At 41.9% G+C, this 19,681-nt stretch overlaps 1 long non-coding RNA gene across 1 annotated transcript in view; it reads right to left on the bottom strand.

Moving 5' to 3' along the window:
- Positions 1 to 3,429: 3,429 nt before the first annotated feature.
- LOC141339888 (uncharacterized) overlaps positions 3,430 to 19,681 on the bottom strand; it is a 34,455-nt gene continuing 18,203 nt past the window's right edge. The window contains exons 3-4 of the long non-coding RNA XR_012356461.1: positions 7,873 to 8,018; positions 3,430 to 4,249 (exon numbers count right to left, since the gene is read on the bottom strand). This is a non-coding gene — a long non-coding RNA (uncharacterized lncRNA). The remainder of the gene's footprint in view (positions 4,250 to 7,872; positions 8,019 to 19,681) is intronic.

The raw sequence follows: 19,681 nt of genomic DNA, 5'->3' as shown, positions 1-19,681 counted from the left end.
ACATCCTTTACTTGTCGTACACCTGCTTCCAACCAATATTTAAAATATACTTCTTTCTCCTGAGTTAAAATGTTAGCATTTAAAATCAAAGGTTGATTCAATAACATTTTTCTTCCTTCGATAAAATTTAAAAACTCTGTCCATGCTTGTAAAACTTCTCTATAAAAATCATGAATCCCATTCATCATGCTTTGCTTCAGTTTCATCCATAAGATATCATCATTCATATTAAAACCCCCACATTTGTTAAGATAAAACTTCATTACATGCTTCCATTCTGCTATAAAATCCTTGTTTAAATACCTTTTCACCACTTTGACTCTCATGCTTTTCTTTCTTGTCTCTGGGTCTATCAATCCCATACCCCCTTCATCCGTTGACCCTATTAAAACATTGTACCCAATTCTTGGTGGTTTCCCTTCCCAGATAAAATTCAAAACACATTGTTTTACTCTTTGCGCTTGCCATCGAACCGTTAGGGATAACACCCAACACATACCACATTTTTGACAGCATCAATGTATTTACGATTAGTACCTTTCCTTTCAGATTTACTCTCCTCTGTTTCCACCATTCCAACCTCCTTTCCATTTCTCCAATTATTTTGTCCCACATTATCTCCTTAACTCTTTTTCCATTTTCTCCAAATGTTATCCCTAGAATCTTTATTTCTTGCTGGTCTTTGAAGTTAAAAACATCAGGTAACATACACGCATTCCCTATTCTCATGACCACAGTTTTTTCCATATTTACTTTAGCACCTGATCCCTTACAATATCTTTGAATAATTTTCATTGCATTTGCCACACTTTTAATATCTTTTAAAATCAATGTAGTATCGTAAATTTTCTGTTCTTCTTCCACTTCCCCAATTTTAATTCCATTTATTTCTTTGTCTTTTATTATAGCTAAGCCCAGAGCTTCAGTCACTAGACTGTACAGTTGCGCAGAAAGTGGACATCCCTGTTTTATAGACCTTGTTACATTAAAACATTCTGTGATAAAACCATTACATTTGATACGACTAGTAGTTCCATTATACAAACACTTAATCCATTTTAAAAACCTATCCCCAAAACCAACCTTCTTTAAAACCCCAAATAAAAAATTGTGTTCAACTCTGTCAAATGCTTTCTCAAAATCCACACTTATTACATATCCCTCTTTTTTCTCTTCTTTCATATACTGTATTACATCTCTTATACTGCTGATTATGTCTGTGATGTCTTTCCCTTTCACTCCATATGCCTGACTTGTTTTAATAATATTCGGTAAAACCTTTTTGAGTTTATTTGCTAAAACCTTAGCTAAAACCTTGAAATCTGAGTTTAGCATTGTTAGGGGTCTAAAATTCCTCAAATCATTTTCCTCACCCTTTTTCTTGTATATTAATTTAACTAACCCAACTCTCATTAAATGTGTTGCTTCTTTCTTTTTAAAAATCTCCTCAAAAATTTCCTTTAAAATTGGTGCTAAAACATCTTTAAAAACTTTATAAAATTCAGATACAAGTCCATCTAAACCTGGACTTTTTCCATTATTTAACTGCATTATAGCTTCCTTAATTTCTTCTATTTGTAGTTCTTCATCACAAATATTTTTATCATCTTCTGTTACCCTTCCCTCAATCTGGTCAAATAAAAATTGTTCTTCTTTTTCGTTTATTTCCCCTTTTTTGAAAAGGCCTTCATAAAAGTCCCTAACTTCCTTCAGAATGTCCTGTGTTTTTTTTATTACCTCTCCATTTTCTTTTTTTAATTCTCTTATAATTTCTCCATTAGCCTTACTTTTTTCTAAACTGAAAAAGAACTTTGTAAATTTTTCTCCATCTACGGTAAATTTTGCTCTGCTTCTGACCATTGCACCTCTACATTTAGTTTCCTCTATGTTTCGTAATTCCTCCTCCAAAATCAGTATTCTCTCTACATCTACCTTTTCTTGATTTAATCTCTCATTTAATTCTTTTCTTATCTCCGGTTCTTTATATGTTTTTGCCTTTTGTATTGCTTTACTAATATTAATAGTATACTTTTTAATTGCATATTTTGTATTATCCCACCATATTCGTTTATCTTCCTGATACATGTCATTGTGTTTTTCAGCATTTATTATATCCACTATTGCTCTCCTATAAGATTCTTTTTTAAGAATTTCTGTATTCATAATCCATATCCCTTTTCCTCTTTCTGTTTCATTAAAATAAATCTTCACAAATAAAAACTTGTGGTCACTCATCGCTGTTTCTTTATAGTAAACACTCTGTATAAAATCACCCAGTTTTCTCTTACATAACATAAAATCAATTCTACTTTGCTTTAAAATACCATCTACTAATTGTCTTCTTGAATACTCTCTTACTCCCTCATTTCTTGCTCTCCATATGTCTACTACTTCATGCTCAGCCATTAATTTCTCCAACTCTTTTCTCCCACTGTCATTTTTAAAGACCATTCCATTCGCTAAATCAATTCTATTAAAAACAGTATTAAAATCACCAATTAAAATAGTTTCTCCCCATGAATTCATTAGCCCTTTTATCCTGTTAAAGAAATCTTTCTTTTCTTTTTCTGCTCCTGGAGCATGAATGTTACATAAAGTCATATTATTTTCTTTAATTCTTATGGCTAAACATTTCCCCTCTTTGTCGTTATATACTTCTTCAAGATCATTTCTTATATCTTTTTTGACTAAAATAGCAACTCCTCTTCCCATCCTTCCATCTCCATTATTATAAAATATATGCCCTGGCCATTTCCTTCTAAAATCATCCATTATACCATCTTTCCAGTTTGTCTCTTGTAAAAATATTAAGTTTTGTTTTTTACACAGCTCCTTAACCTTTTCAAATTTCCAAACATTCATCAAGCCTCTTACATTAAAAGTAACACAATTAAAAACCATTAAAAGCATTAATAAAATTAAAATTAAATACTTAAAACACATTATTCACTTTCCCCTCCTTCCAAACTCCTTAACACATTATACATATTTGCTTTAGTCTTTTTCCTAACATTGTCCAAATTTGGCTTTACCTTCAGTGTTCTTCTTCTTATATGCCCTTTTATACCTCTGTCCATATTGTCCATCTTTGCTTCTTCTTCACACTCCATTTTTATCCATGTTTTATTTATCAGTAATTATCACATAAATGATGTCCAAATGAATGAAATTATTTCTGAAATTACAAAAATAATATTTTATTAGATTTATATTACTGATTATTGATATCTTATTCAAAGGTTTTGCTCTTTAAATATATTTAACACTTTTAGTACAAAAAATAGTAAATTTATTTATTAAATAATCCCCAAATTTATCAACATTTTTAAAAGGGCCTATAACCGTTTAATGATACTGTAACAAAGACATACAAAAAGAGTTATTTAATCATGAACAAACTTTTATTTTTCAATCAGTCATAGCCAATTATTCATTATTCTTTTTTTTTTTTTTACATTTTTATTCTTATAGTTATGTTGCATGTGCAGAAAACAGAATAATATCTCTTAATAATACTTTCTATTGTCCATGACTCCTGTGTATTTTTTTGCAAGTGCAAAAGAACAGAAAACAGAACTATACATATAAATAAAAACGTCCAATGTCCATGGCTCTTGTGCATTAACTGCAAGTGAAAAGAACAGAAAGCACAAAACAATACAAATGAATAAAACTTTAAAATATTAATGACTCCTGTGCATGTTTTGAAAGTGCTAAAGAACAGATAACAAAACTATACTATTAAATAAAACTGTCTTAATGTCCATGACACTAGTGCATTCATTGCAAGTTCAAAAGAACAGAAAGCAGAAAACAATGCACATAAATAAAACTTTATCCCCTTTCTTTTTTGGACTCTTATGGATGGCACAGAGCTTGAAATGGTCTCTATCAGGCGACAACAATCTGACCACTGGGCAAGTGGAGCAATGGTGGTCAATGTACGCCTCTTCCGGATCTCCACCCCTGGAGTGAACCTGTGTCCAGCCTGCTCTGGTGTCTGGCAGCAAACATCACTCTCTTCTTATCGTAATCCAGCAGGTTCTGCCAACTATATTGCTCACCAAAGCAGAGAGAGCATATAATACAAGGCAAATGAGAAAACAAAACAAGTGGTAGTGTTAACATATGACAGGTCAAGAAGAAAAAGTAGAGAAACTGACCTGACCAGAGATGGCTGATTCCTGAGCTCCACAAGATACTCCGCAAGGCTGTCCACTTTGTCCAGCACACCAGCACTATGCAAAGCCTGTGAGAAAAATACAAACAAAAAGAAAAAAATTAAATGAACAACATTATTAGTACAGTGAAGTGGAAAAAAAAAAAAAAAAAAAAATATATATATATATATATATATATATATATATATATATTTTTTTTTTTTTTTTTTTTTTTTTGTCAACTTCAGACAAAAACACACACTAATATACTCACCTCTATTCGGTCACTTTTGACCAAAACATTTTCGGTTTTGAATTTAAAAAAAATAAATAAATCACAGCTTCATCAGAACGGTACCAAATCTAGTGACTTTTATGGACACACATAAAAAAATGAGTGCACGATTCCAAAAAAAAAAAAATTGTGCTCTTTGGTCAAAAATGACCGACCACAGGAAATGAATGGGACATCGACAAAAATACAAAAATGTACAGAATTTTTCTGTCTCTTTCTCACACATCCACACACACGCACAAATGAACTGAAACACAGCAAATTGAGAAGATGTAAAATAAAAAATATATGTATAAAATAATTACATATCCAGAGTGCAAAAGACACACACTCTCTTGCATATACAAAAAAATTAACACTTCAAATCATATTTATAACAAAAAACTATCCCAAACTGGATAAGAAATAGTCTTTGAGATTGTTTAAATGTATGTTCAACTATTCAACCTAATAAAAATGCTGAATCAATTGTCTAAAAACAACTAGGCAATTCACAAGCTGCTTTGTAGAGAACTATACAGCCATCAAGTTACACCTGCCATTACAGATGTTTTTCTCGTTTTTTACCAACAGATGGCACTAATCTGCTTTCAAAAATTAGTGTTGAATGGCTGAGTCTCTATTTCAACTTGAAATACTGCATTCATTAAAAAAAAATGTAAAAAAAATAAAAATAAAAATTTGTATTATTCTCAATGGCAAAAAAATGGATATTAATTACAGCATAAATATTCATTATTACCACAAAACCCTCTCAAAATGCAAAAGAAAAAAGAAAAAATATTATTAAAGAAAAATGAATTTGAATGGTTTTACTGAAAAAATTACAGGATGCGTTATAGGTGTCCGGTCACTTCTGACTGCGAAGAGCACACGTGTGACTGCAAAACGAAGAGCACCAGAGGGTAAATAAAAAATACAAAAAACATGAATAATATTATTAAATGTTAATACAGTTTAAATTTACAGTTCCATATACTTTAAATTTTATTTATTTCTGTCATCAACGCTGAATATATTTAGCAATCATTTTAGAAATCATTAAGAAGTTAAATAAAGAACAGCATTAGAAATATAATAGAAAATCTTCTGTAACAATATTGTCACACCCCCGGACTTTCTTGTTGGTTTTTCCCATTTTCCCCTGCAGTTCTGAGTGTTTTTGGTTTCTCCCTTATTGTCTGCACCTGTGTTTGTAATTAGTCTGTCTATTTAAGGTGTGTGTTTTCCCAGTACTCTTGTCGGTCTTTAATGTTATATGGATGTTTCCCCCTTTTGTTCCTGTGTCTGCCTGTATTCCGTTGGATTTATTAAATATACGTCTTTTATTTACATCGTTGTTCGTGTGTTCCTGCCTGCATCGTGACAGAAAGACCGACCGTATTTTTTGTGTATTCCACCCCGTTTTGTTTATCATTCAGTTTTTCAGTCTTTTTGTTTCCGTAGTGTTTTCCCCCATGGATTCCCTCCTCCGTCCTGAATTCATCCTCCTCGGGCTGAAGCAGGGGGATTTACCGCTCGAGGGTTACACATTCATGTTCCAGCTTGTAGCAAACACCACCAGTTACCCGGACGACGCGCTCTGTACGTTCTATGACGTTAGCCTCAACGCGTCGTGCAGAGCGCCGTCGTCCGAGGATGGCCCTCGAGCGGATTTCGCCGCATTTGTGGAGTGGACACTGGCGACTGGCCAGTGCCACTCCGGACCCAGAGCCCAGCCAGCCACCCCGACCCGCGGATTATGAGCCCTTCACAGACGGAAAGCCCGAGCCCGGAGCGACAGCAGTATGGAGTGCAGACGGGGTCAAAACTGCTGATCAGGTGCGTGAGCCGGCCATTACATCCGCGACGGTGGAGTGCTTCATGGAGCAAGAGAGGGCTGTAGAGAGCCCCGTCCACTGCACCGCCACTGGGGGTGAGCAAGAGCACTCTGGGGACTTAATTGACTGTTTCACGGAAATACCCATCTGCCTGGATTTCCCTCCCACCCTCCCTCTTCTGCCTAAGCCTGAATCTCCGCTGGTTCCGCCCAGCCATCCAGAGTCACCGCTGGTTCCGCCCAGCCTTCATGAATCCCCGTTGTCTGCTGTCTGTCCCCTTGCTCACCCTCAGCCCACCATCTGTGCGGTGGGTTCGCCGCGGGACTGCCAATGTCCATCGGTGTCATGGCTGGAAGATCCCTCACCATCGCCTCCAGCCTCAGAGTCCTGGACTCCGCCTCGGCCCTCCGACCCTGCGGCTCCACCCCGGCTCTCTGCTCCCTCGTCTCCGCTGTCGCCCGTCGGTCCACCAGCTCCACCGGGCTCCATCGTCCCTCCGGCTCCGCCCTGGTCAGTCGTCGCCCCACCTTCGCCTCTGGACTATACTCCTCCGGCTGTGCCTCGTCGCTCCGTCCCACCAGCTCGTTGGACCTCCTCCCTCCCGCGGGCACAGCCTCGGCCCTCTGTCGCTCCGGCTCCGCCGCGGACCTCCGGATCTCCATCTCCGCCTTGGTCGCCAGAGCCTTGGGTTCCGCCTTGGCCCTCCGGATCCGCGGTGTCACCTAAGATCTTCGGCTTTCCGTCTCCGCATCGGGCTCTCCCACCACCTGCTCCGCCTCCGGCGGTCGGCCCCATGGAGTCGTCAGCCTCTCCTCCTCCATGGCTCCTCCCTCCATCGGCTCCACCTTGGAACTCCATCATGGCTGAGTTCTGGGTCCCACCTGGCTCCTCCTGCTCCAGCCCCTTCCTGTCAACTCCTTGGCTCCTCCCTCCGTCACCACCCTGGACTCCATCTTGTGTCCTCCTCCCGGGAGTCCGTCCTCCACCTAAGCCCCCTCCTAAGACTTTGTACTGTTTCCTTTTGTCTGTTTGTCGGCACGAGGACGTGCCTTCCGGGAGGGGGAGGTAATGTCACACCCCCGGACTTTTTTGTTGGTTTTTCCCATTTTCCCCTGCAGTTCTGAGTGTTTTTGGTTTCTCCCTTATTGTCTGCACCTGTGTTTGTAATTAGTCTGTCTATTTAAGGTGTGTGTTTTCCCAGTACTCTTGTCGGTCTTTAATGTTATATGGATGTTTTCCCCTGCTGTTCCTGTGTCTGCTTGTATTCCGTTGGATTTATTAAATATACGTCTTTTATTTACATCGTTGTTCGTGTGTTCCTGCCTGCATCGTGACAAATATACAGTACTGTTCAAAAGTTTTTTTTTCAGAAATCAATGCTGTTCTTTTAAACTTTTTATTCATCAATGAATTCTGCAAAATGTATCACAGTTTTCATTAAAAAAAAAAATAATAATACAAATATGCAGTACAAATTATATTGCTGTTTTTTCTGTATTTTTGATCAAATAAATGCAGGCTGAATGAGCAAAAGGCACTTCTTTCAAAAACATTAAACACACATACATATTCTACAATGAGATACAGGTAACTTTACCTTCTGGTAGAGGTTGTACCACTTCCGCTGCCGTGGCGCTGGTCTGTTGCCTCCAGACGGACAAACCCCAGAGCTGGCAAAAGTCCTCAACCTGGCCATCCACTCGCCATCACCCAAGACCTTGTGGCTTTTGGCTTAGTGCTCATCTAAATATAATAGGGAAATAATAGTTAGTAATGTGCATTTTGCAGGTATTGGACAACTACACAAATGTTTTTAATTTTTTTATAATGATACAACGATATATATTCAAGCTGACTAAATAATGGCACCCATTACAACAATGAAACATTATTTTATTGCTAATAAAGCAAAACAAGGTTACACATTTAAAGGTGTTACACTACAATTATACATATAAGTATTTGAATATGAAATTACTACATGCAGTTACAATAGGGATAAGATTATTGTTTTGTTTGGTTTACAGTTAGTTGCATCCAATTATGCATAATTTACTGTTATTACTATAGTAACTACATATAGCATGTATTAATGACAATGTAAAATAAAGTACATTGATAGTTAAAAGCTGTGGTTTTACATATGATAATCAATCTGAAAAAAACTAAACAAACAAAAACAAAGAACATAGTAAGTACACTTTACTTAAACCATGGTTAATTTTTGTCAGGGATGTCTATATAACATTGCATTTTCATTTAAATTATTATTTGTAGCACTTACATCTGTGTTTATATAAATAGTAATCCATCTGCCAACACAAAACTTGATTACTACATTCACACATAGCAAAATCACATTAAATGTTAATTAGAAATGCCAATGTCTACAACTAAACATATTTTAAATCCAAATCAAACTTTAAATAGAATAGATGTGTTTACTATGCAAAATTACAGGCAAATGGTGTTTTATATGTGAGATTATAGGCAAATCATGGAAACAAAACATAATTATTACACTTTCACTATAGTAAAAGCATGGTAAATGGACTTGTTTTTTTTTCATTCATATTTTTATTCATAGTAAGACTGTGTTTACACTTAAAGAACGAGTAAACTGAGTTTAATAAGTACGATTACAGGCACAATATGTGAGATTATAGGCAAGTCATGAAAAGAAAACATGATTACTACACTTTCACTATAGTAAAGCCATGGTAAATGACGACAAACACAAGCACAACGTTTTTTGTTGTTGCTGTTCATTCAGATTTTCATTTGTAGTAAGACTGTGTTCATACAGTTGTAATCGATCAGCCAAAAAACACAAAATGGTTAATACGCTTTCACTATAGTAAAAACAGGGTAAATTGTCATAAGGAATGACTGCACTTACAGCTGAAACGCGTTTTTTCCCCCATTTAAATCGAACTTAAGAACGGGTAAATAGACTTTAGAAAGTTAGATTACATTTAAACGGTGTTTCATTATGGGCAATTCGCGAGTCAAAAGTTTGTGCACGCCAAACACGGATAAACGACGGACAAAAGCGTAACGAGTTACCAATTGAGAACATTGTAATCAGAGAGGAGGAAAGTAGAAAACATGTATTACATACTTTGAAAAGTTATCCTATATTCCGTTCATCTGATTTTTGAACCTGACTTAGAATGAAACTAAGCACGGTGAGTGGCTCTCAACAATGGAGCTCGAGCGATTCGATTGGCGCCTCGTCCATTCTCACAATGGACGGCGAGTGACGCGATTGGCTCTCGTCCATTCTCACAATGGACAGCGAGATTGGCGATTGGAAGAGGAGACGGCCGCATAAACAGACGATCCTTCTCCAGGTAGCGCCAGCCGGGCTGGTCGTGGGTTTCTTCACCGGGTCGGACCCAGTTTTCATCGGGCCCCAAATTACACAGGCGAAACGGAGGCTCTCGCGTTGTGCGAGACTGTCGAGCCATCCCCGTGGGTAGAGCTTAGAGCAGGCTTAGAGTTTTCTTCTGTCAGTTTTGACCCAATCTGTTTTTGGGAAGCGCAATTTGACCCAGCAGTGCGGGCCAACAACACGTTCTGTTTTGCCGCGTGAAGGCGGGTCAATGCTTTGGACAGCGTATGGTTGAGATGTGATTTTCAGCTCAGAAGAACTATCACTATCACTCTGGCAATCTAGAATTTCTAGCTCTAAAATGGGCAATCACTGATAAGTTCCGTGATTATTTATACTATGCTCCGACATTTACTGTGTACAGTGATAACAATCAGCTCAGATACATACTGTCTACTGCAAAATTGAACGCAACCACTTCCAGGTGGGTTGCAGAATTAGCTGATTTCCACTTTACAATCAAGTACAGGCCGGGCAGAGAGAACAGTGATGCAGATGCTTTGTCAATGATGCCACTGGATGTAGAGTCACTGATGAGAGAATGTTCTGAAGAGCTTCCACCAGACACTATTACTGCCACGATACAAGCAGGTGAGGTACAGGAAGAGTATGTCGCAACTTGGTCACTCTCAGCTGCATCTATGTCACTATCAGTTGAAGGTGAGACAACTGCTGCATCCATCAGCTCGATTCCAAAAGATGAGATAAGAGAAGCACAAAAATCTGATCCGGTCATCCATCCTGTTCTCAATTTCAAACTATCTGGTTCCAAACCACCAGTTAAGGAGCAAAAAGAATTCAGCCCAAAGATAAAATGCTTATTCCGAGAATGGGACAAATTGACAATAGACAGTGATGGCATTCTGTACAGAATCACTACTGCCCACAAGCAGTTAGTTTTACCAGAGCAGTACAAAGAGTTGCACAATAACATGGGACACCAAGGTACTGACCGCACTGTATCACTAGTCCGTGACCGATTCTTCTGGCCATATATGCAATCTGACATTGAGCACTATGTGACTAAAACTTGTAGCTGTGTCAAACAGAAAAAGCCAAGCCATGAAAAAGAGCTCCTCTGACAAACATTGTGACAACACAGCCATTTGAACTGGTATGCATAGACTTCCTCCATCTTGACAGATGCAAAGGTGGATACGAGTACATCCTTGTTATTGTTGATCATTTTACACGTTTCACGCAAGCCTATGCCACCACGTCAAAGTCAGGAAAAACTGCTGCAAATCTCATCTTCAATGACTTTGCCCTGAAGTTTGGGTTCCCCGTCTGCATCCACCATGACCAAGGGGGAGAATTAGAAAATCAGTTGTTCCATCAGTTAAAGAAACTCAGTGGCATGGTGGGGTCCAGAACAACACCCTATCACCCGATGGGTAACGGTAAAGTGGAACGTATGAACAGAACCTTGTTGCAAATGTTAAAGACACTCACTGAGACACAAAAGTCCAATTGGAAAGAGTCTCTGCACAAACTAGTTTATGCATATAACTGCACCCGTTGCGAAGTGACTGGCTATTCACCCTTTTATCTTCTGTTTGGGAGATCACCCAGGCTTCCAGTTGATATGCTCTTTGGATTGTGCACAGAGACATGTCCCAGTAACCAACGAGAGTACGTGGAGAAATGGAAACAAGGGATGGAGGAAGCATACGTTATTGCGAATGAAAATGCTCAGAAAAATGTTGAAAAAAGTAAGAAGTACTATGACACCAAAGTTAGGAGTGCAGTGCTACAGCCTGGCGAGCGAGTTCTGATTAAAAACCTTACACTAAGAGGAGGACCCGGTAAACTCCGTAACTATTGGGAAGATAAAATTCACACAGTAGTGAGACAAATGGGTTCAGACCTGCCGATTTATGAAGTGAGACCAGAAAAGGGTAGGGGACACTCCAGAGTTCTGCACAGAAATCTGCTCATGTCCTGTGACCACTTACCTTTTGAGACACAACCAGAAATGACTAATGAGGACACAAGTAAGAAAAAAAGGAGACATCAGCCTACATCACAATCTCTTGATTCTGATGAAGACAGCGGGGATGAATATGACCTTCATCATGAGCCGCTACAAGTCCCCACAGACATTGAATCAGCGAGAGAGTCGGAACACAGGCCTCCACCACTGAAAGAGACAGTTCCTGATATGCTACCAGCACAGCTCCTTGTTGAGAAGCAGTTGGAGGGGACAACAACCGTTAAAGACTTACCTGCTGAAGAGATGAACTTACCTGCTGAAGAGATGAACTTGTCTGATGAAAATCTGCCTGATGATCGTCCACCAAGGGCCTTTCCTTCATTAACTACTGTTGCTGAACCTGAGGACCCAGCCTACCAGCGGCCACAAAGAGAAAGACACCCTCCAAGACGTATCACCTATGATCAGCTTGGTAGCCCTTCCTTGTACAGTATCCAGCCACAACCGCAGTTGTTCCTTGTCTACCCTGCACCAGGACTGGTTCCGTGGTTGCCATCACCACACCAATACTAGCTTCAGCCACCATGCATGTATGGACCTCAGAAAGTATAACGCTATAGAGATGACAGGTTTGAATGATTTTACAGACTGTTGCAAGAGACAATTTGCAGGCAATGCATACAGATCATTGAGCCTGATGGACTGTTGATCAATAGAGAAATGAGTCCTCAATGAGAAAGGACTGCTTATGGACTGTTTATACAGCTGGTCAACAGATATGGACTGTGGATAACGAGTTGACTTTATTTGAACTGTTGGTCAACAGATATGGACTGTGGATAATGCATTGACTGTATTTGAGCTGTGACCTTTGACCTCTGCTCAAGTACTGGCTCACAGAAGATGATTTTCTAGGTCTAGCGCATAAGAGACTGTTTAAGATGAATGTTGGTAATGTCGGGACGACATTTATTTTGTCGAGGAGAATGTGACAGGTTAAAGAAAATACTGACTGTACTGTTATGGGTTAAAAGGTTTTATTAAATTATTAGGATGTGAGTATATTAAAATATTTAAGGTTAAAAAGCTCATGCGTTCAGTATTAGTAATAAGCATTTCATATAAATTATTTATTTATTTATTTATTCCAAAAGAGCAAATTTTATTGGCGTTGTTGCAAATGCCACGGCGTTTCTGTCGCTCGTGCAGAGCCCCTCTGCACGCTGTTGATAGTCACGCTGGGTGCGTCTCGTGTTTGGGCTCCGCCCATGCCGAGGCTGCGCTCGCTGAGACAGATTGTTCCCATTGCGGGGACATGAGTCTCGCCTCTTTGCGCTCGCGGCTGGCTTTCTTTTCAGAGAGCGGCCCCGCCCCTCGCGCCCTCCCGCTTTCTTCTTCACAAGAGCCTGTGAAGAAAAAGCAGCGGGGCAGAGCGACTCAGCGCACAGTGACTGGTGAGCTCACGCCGGCTGATCCCCCGCGTGCCTCACCTTCACCACAGGAAGAGGAATCTCCTGTCCTCTTTATTCACCCTGACCAAAATCCCTCGGCTGCTGCGAGCGATCTGGTTTCGTTTGGAGTGAGTGAGGAGGAAGCCATGGATGACAGTATGTCTCTGGCTGCATCTGATGGAGAAGAGATGTCGGGCTCGCCGCTTGACCCCGCCCCCTTTCCATCTGGTCAATCCAGCACCGCCAGCGCTGGTATGGACGCCGAGCTGTTCCGCGTCTTATCAAAAGCTGTTGAAGAGCTGGAACTGGATTGGTCTCCTCCTGAGGAGCCTGTACGGAGTCGATTGGACGAGTGGTTTTTGCCGGGTCGCCGCCAAGCCCCTCGTCAACGAGCTTCACCGTTCTTTCCTGAAGTGCACGGTGAAATCTCCAAATCCTGGCGTGCTCCGTACTCCGCCTGCCTTCGTACCTCTTCTTCCTCCGCCCTCACGACGGTCGACGGCGCTGAAGAAAGAGGATACGACAAGTTGCCCCCCCTGGATGAATCTGTGGCCGCGCATCTGTGCCCGCCCACTGCCATCGGCTGGAAGGCAAAGGCAACTCACCCGTCCAAGCCATGCAGGACCACTTCAGCCCTTGCTAGACGGGCTTATTCTTCGGCTGGACAGGCAGCATCAGCACTGCATTCTATGGCGGTCCTCCAAGTTTACCAGGCAAAACTCCTCCGCGGTATGGATGAGGCTGGTATGGATGACGCTGCGTTCCGTGAGTTACGCAGCGTGACCGACCTGGCGTTGCATGCAACTATGATGACGGCACAGGCGATTGGTAGATCGATGGCCAGCTTGGTGGTGCTGGAGCGCCACTTATGGCTTAACTTGACGGAAATCAAGGACGCTGACAAGGTCGCCTTCCTTGACTCCCCCATCTCTCCTACCGGTCTGTTCGGTCCAGCAGTAGAGGGGTTCGCGGAGCGCTTCACCGCTGCTCAGAAGTCGTCCCAGGCCATGCGACACTTCTTGCCGAAGCGCACAAGCTTTGCAACAGCTCCTAGTTGTCCTAAACCGGCTCCGACTCAGCAGCCTGCAAAGACCGCCCGGCCTGCTACTCAGCCAGCCCCCCAGGCGGAGCCACGTCAGCGCTCCCGCTCGGCCAGACGCTACCCGTTTCCTAGAGGTCAGGGACCCCGACCCAAGATTGTGTTGGACCAGGCGCCTCCAGCGTCTTCCTGATTTAAAGGACAGGAAGAGGAAAGGGTCAAGTCTCGCCCAAGCCGGACAAGCCCTCAAAACGGCTCTCGTCAGCCTCCAAACACCCCGTTCTGTTCTGGGTACAGAGTGCTGTGTGACTGTAAAAAATACAGCTGTAACTCACGGGCCCCTTCTGTCAGCGCCCTTACAGCTCACCGCTGTGATAGCGGGAAAAATAAAAAACAAACATTTTCAAAAGAGAGCAAATTTCCTCTTCCAGAGTTGTTAAGCGGCACCCATCCGCTCAAATCAATGCAACCCCTCAACACACGGGCCGAGGCTTGGAAAGCCATCCCCGGGGTGTCAAAATGGGTTATGGGCATAATAGAACGAGGTTATACATTCGGACTGTCTCTAGCTCCTCGCACATTTACGAAGTGCATGGACGCGGCTCTTTCCCCCCTGAGGCAGAAGGGAATCCGCGTCTTGAACTACCTCGGCGACTGGCTCATCCTGGCCCAGTCAGAGAACGAGCTAATACATCACAGATCCGTGATCCTCAGCCACTTACAGTGCCTAGGACTCAGGGTCAATTTTGCCAAGAGCGCTCTGTCTCCCAGCCAACGTATTGTGTTCCTGGGAGCAGTTTTCGACTCCATTCAAATGAAGGCAATGGTTGCGCCGCAGCGAGCTCAGGCCATCCGAAAGCTCGCGGCCTCCTTCAAAATCGGAGCCCTTTCGCCCTCTCAAAGCTTTTCAGAAGATGCTGGGTCTTATGGCTTCAGCATCTCCGGTACTCCAGCTGGGCCTACTTCAAATGCGCCCTCTGCAGTACTGGTTGAAACCGAGAGTTCCTCCTCAGGCCTGGCGTCTAGGACGCCTGCGCATCAGGGTAGATCAGACCTGTGTCACAGCTCTGACTCCTTGGAAGAGTCTTCCTTGGATGGAACAGGGCGTTTCCCTGGACATGGCGTGCAGAAGGAAAATGGTCTCGACAGACGCGTCCAACTCAGGTTGGGGAGCTCTGTGCGATGGCCAGCCGGCATTCGGCCAGTGGTCGAAAGCCGAAAAACGCCTTCACATCAACTGCCTAGAAATGCTAGCAGTGTGTTTAGGCCTCCATACACTTCTGCCAGTCTTAAAGGGACACCATGTCTTAGTCCGCTCGGACAACATGACGGTGGTGTCGTACATAAATCACCAGGGAGGTCTTTCGTCAAGACGCCTCTTCACATTAGTGGAACGTCTTTTACGATGGGCTCAGCGCAACTTTCGCTTGCTCAGAGCAACTCATGTGCCTGGCAGGCCGAATCAGGGAGCAGACATGCTGTCTCGGAGCAACGTCTCCTCAGACGAATGGATGCTTCATCCCCAGACGATTCAGGAAATATGGGCGGTCTTTGGCAAGGCTCAGGTAGACCTTTTCGCCTCAAAAGACAATTGTCACTGCCCAATTTATTTTTCAAAGGAACAGGATGCATTGGCCCACGACTGGCCCAATCTCCTGTTATATGCTTTTCCCCCGATCGCCCTGATACCACACATAATCAGGCGGGTCAGGGAACAGAAACTCAAAATCCTGCTAGTGGCCCCCTTCTGGCAGAACCAACATTGGTTCCCAGATCTCCACCGGCTGCTGTCATCAGCACCGTGGCCTGTTCCGTTGAGACGAGATCTCTTAACACAGGCGAACAAAACGCTTTGGCACCCCCAACCAGAACTGTGGGCGCTGCACGTCTGGTCTCTCGACGGGAGCCTTTAGATCTCCCCGAGACCGTTTTAAATACTATTTCTGAGGCCAGAGCACCCTCTACCAGGCGACTCTATGGACTCAAGTGGTCTGTCTTTTCCGCCTGGTGTTCCACCCGCGGTGCAGACCCGAGTTTGTGTGACATATCAATGATTTTGTCATTTCTTCAGGAGCTGTTGGACAAGGGACGTTCTCCCTCCACGCTCAGGGTTTATGTGGCGGCCATAGCGGCATTTCATGACCCTATGGACGGTCAGTCTGTGGGAAAGAACGATCTAATCGTTCGCTTTCTGAAGGGGTCGAGACGGCTCAACCCTCCTCGCCCCGTCACAGTTCCTACTTGGGACCTACCCACAGTACTGAGAGCTCTGAAGAGCCCTCCATTTGAGCCGCTGCAGTCTGTTGACCTTCGACCTCTAACGCTAAAAACTGCCCTGCTGCTGGCACTGGCATCAGTCAAGCGTATGGGCGACCTACAGGCTCTATCCATAAATCCTGTATGCCTGGAATTCAGGCCAAATGACTCTAAAGTCATCCTCAAGCCGAGATGCGGCTATGTACCTAAGAGTCTCTCAACACCGTTTAGAGACCAGGTTATCTCTCTCTTGGCACTTCCCCCCTCGGAGCAAGACCAAGGCTTTAATCCCCTCTGCCCCGTGAGAGCATTGAGGTGTTATTTGGAGCGTTCGGTCAGAACAGCTATTTGTATGTTTTGGAGGCCGCACCAAGGGGTTCTCGGTCACAAAACATAGACTATCCAAGTGGATAGTGGAAGCTATCATGCTGGCTTACTCTTCTTTGGGTCTGCCATGTCCCATGGGGGTAAGAGCCCATTCGACTAGAGGCGTCGCCTCGTCATGGGCCCGGTCCAGCGGAGTATCCATTGCAGAAATATGTGCGGCGGCAGGCTGGGCCTCACCGTCCACATTTGCTAGGTTTTATAATCTAGATGTCCCTGTCTTGCAGACTAGGGTCCTTTCTGCATGAGGAATTCTGTTACCAGTATTGCTATGTATGCACTTGGCCTCTGGGAGTTTCCAAGTGTATCGGTTTCCTTGGAACGGAATGTTCATTAGGTTATCCTGATTGAGCAAATTGGCTCCTACTAGCCCATTCTGTGCTAGGGCCATACAGTCGTTCCTCTACCTTAGCAACGGCGGGATTGTACTGGTTCCCCATAAGCGTCTTACGACGCAGTACGAGTGTAGTATCGACAGGGAACGTACTCGGTTACTTTCGTAACCTCGGTTCCCTGAGATACGGGAACGAGTACTGCGTTGCTTGCCGTTGCTAAGTAGCTGCACGACTCAGTCGTCGCTTCAGTCGAAGAACCTGAGATCCTGTGGCGAAATGCACGCTTATATAGCCGAATTCTCCGCCCCTTTTGGCGCGTTCGGGCGCGAATCATTGCCACAGGCTCGTGCAGCTCCGCTGCCGAGCCATTGGTTTGTTTTCATCTCACTGCACAAACCAATGGTCGTGCAGTTACACTGCGTTATTGAAATACTTCAGTCTCAGGAGAAAAAGGAGCTTTTTCCCATAAGCGTCTTACGACGCAGTACTCGTTCCCGTATCTCAGGGAACCGAGGTTACGAAAGTAACCGAGTACGTTATTGTTTATTGAGCTAAAGCTACTTTGTGCATGATTGACAGCTAAAGTTATATTGACAAAATTAGTATATGTTCCAGTGAATTATAAAGTATGCTGTTGTGACTTGAAAAAGCCATATACCCTACAAAACTACTATTTGCTGTAGATCCGTTGATCTGTTAAATTTATTATTGTAAAAGATGTACATCTGTTGATTTGTAAAATGTATTATTGTTGCAAATATAACACTAAAGTTTTCAGTGAGGAAACACCCGTATCACTCTTGTGATTATTTCTCCCCTTTTTCAGGGGTATAACACAGACACCAAGTGGCATGATCCAGACTCAACATTCAGGAGACCAAAAAGTGAGCGAGAGACCCAGTTCATCCTTCCAACAGGTTACTATGCATTTACTCTGGATTTTTTTTTAAAGTTACATGATTCTTTTGGTTCTCATGTAAATTACACCCCTTTTTACCTTGCTACAACAAACATTTTTGTAATTTTTTTTAAAACTTCAGTATGTTGCAATTTCATCTCTATCATATGACACAATGTTTGTAACATGTAAGTAAATTTTCCTCAGGGTTAGGTTGAGCATCAAAATGTTCACCTATGAACCAAAATGATTTTCATAATTAGTATTATGTATTTTAGTACTGTAACTGAAAATAACAAATTTATTCTTCTTTTCATTTAAGGCCAACCACTCCACTGGAATTGCATGCTTCCATAATGTACTTACTGCAGAGCAGGTGAGACAGCAGCTACAAGTTATTTTTCTTCATTAACTAATGTGAATATTTACTGTTAGGAAATAGTGTATAATTCCAGGTGAGACTACGGGTTTGTACACATGAAGTTTGATTTGAACAGCTTAGAGTAAAACAGCGTCTGCAAAATCTGAAGCGTCATCATGATTGTTGTGAGGCTCGTTATGAGAAGGCTGAAAAAGAGAGAATTGCGAGAGAGAGACAGATGACTTTGAGTTTGGTCACCAGAATTAATGATTCTGTGAGTATGTACATCCAAGCCTAAATCAAAACATCTTGTAATTATAAGAAAAGTATTTATCTTTAGTATTTGAATGCTACAAGAACATTATTTCTATAACATAAATTAGCCTAGCCTTTTAAGAGTAGATTAATTTCTTACTCCAAAGACTTGAGATAAATGTTTCTCAGATGGTTAATCTGAGAAACAATGACATCTGAATGTATTTACAATTATATTTAAAAAGATATTTGTTTTTGCTTTAAATCTGGTGCTAAATTATGTGGAGATTATTAATTTGTCTATAACAAGTAGAATAGATATGATGCAAATAATTGACAACAGGTTCCTAGGTACGTATCAAATATGCACAAACTGGTATTGGGGGAAAACATACGCTATCTGGGCTGCAGTCTGAATGGAAGCAGTGTGATATGAATTTGCGACAATAAGCATTAAGTGGATATAACTTGGGGTGAACATTTCTGTTTGATGAAAATTATTAATCATATCAAAGGTTGGACCTCCCTCAGTCGATGATGGTGGAGTTCATGATGGAAAAGCAACAAGCCCAAATGACCAGGTAATAAATACCATTAGATAACAATAATGAAATAGTAAAACACAAATCATATTAAGAAGCTCAAATGTTACTTTTAATTTTATGTTTTTATTCATGTTTAAGTGTTGTGTTGTGTTATGCACAATGTGATGGTACTAGGAGAACAATATTCTAGCTATTATTAAATGTTTAACTTCTTGATGGAATGAGATGCTTTTCTCTCCATTTTCCTTTAGATCTCTAATGACATGACTGATGAATCTTCGGATGCTTCAGACTATGATGATGCCAACTATGTTCCAGATTCAAGTGGCAGCTCCTCTGACACAAGTTCTAATAGTAGAGATCTAAAAATCATAGACAATCATCTTCCCCACAAAGTGTTCAAGGAAAAATCATTGGGGATGGCTACAGCCCACAGTTCGGATAGTACCAACAGTTCCAAGGAGCAGAGAAGTTTTAGTTCCTCAAAGATGAGCAGCGGCCATTGTAGTTCAGGGATAAGTTGCAGTGACAGTTTATCAGAGAAGACATCGCACA

Source organism: Garra rufa, chromosome 1 (genome assembly GCF_049309525.1).
Source record: "Garra rufa chromosome 1, GarRuf1.0, whole genome shotgun sequence".
NCBI lineage: Eukaryota > Metazoa > Chordata > Actinopteri > Cypriniformes > Cyprinidae > Garra > Garra rufa.
The sequence above is the reverse complement of the archived record's forward strand: the minus strand, read 5'-3'. Positions and strand labels throughout refer to the sequence as shown.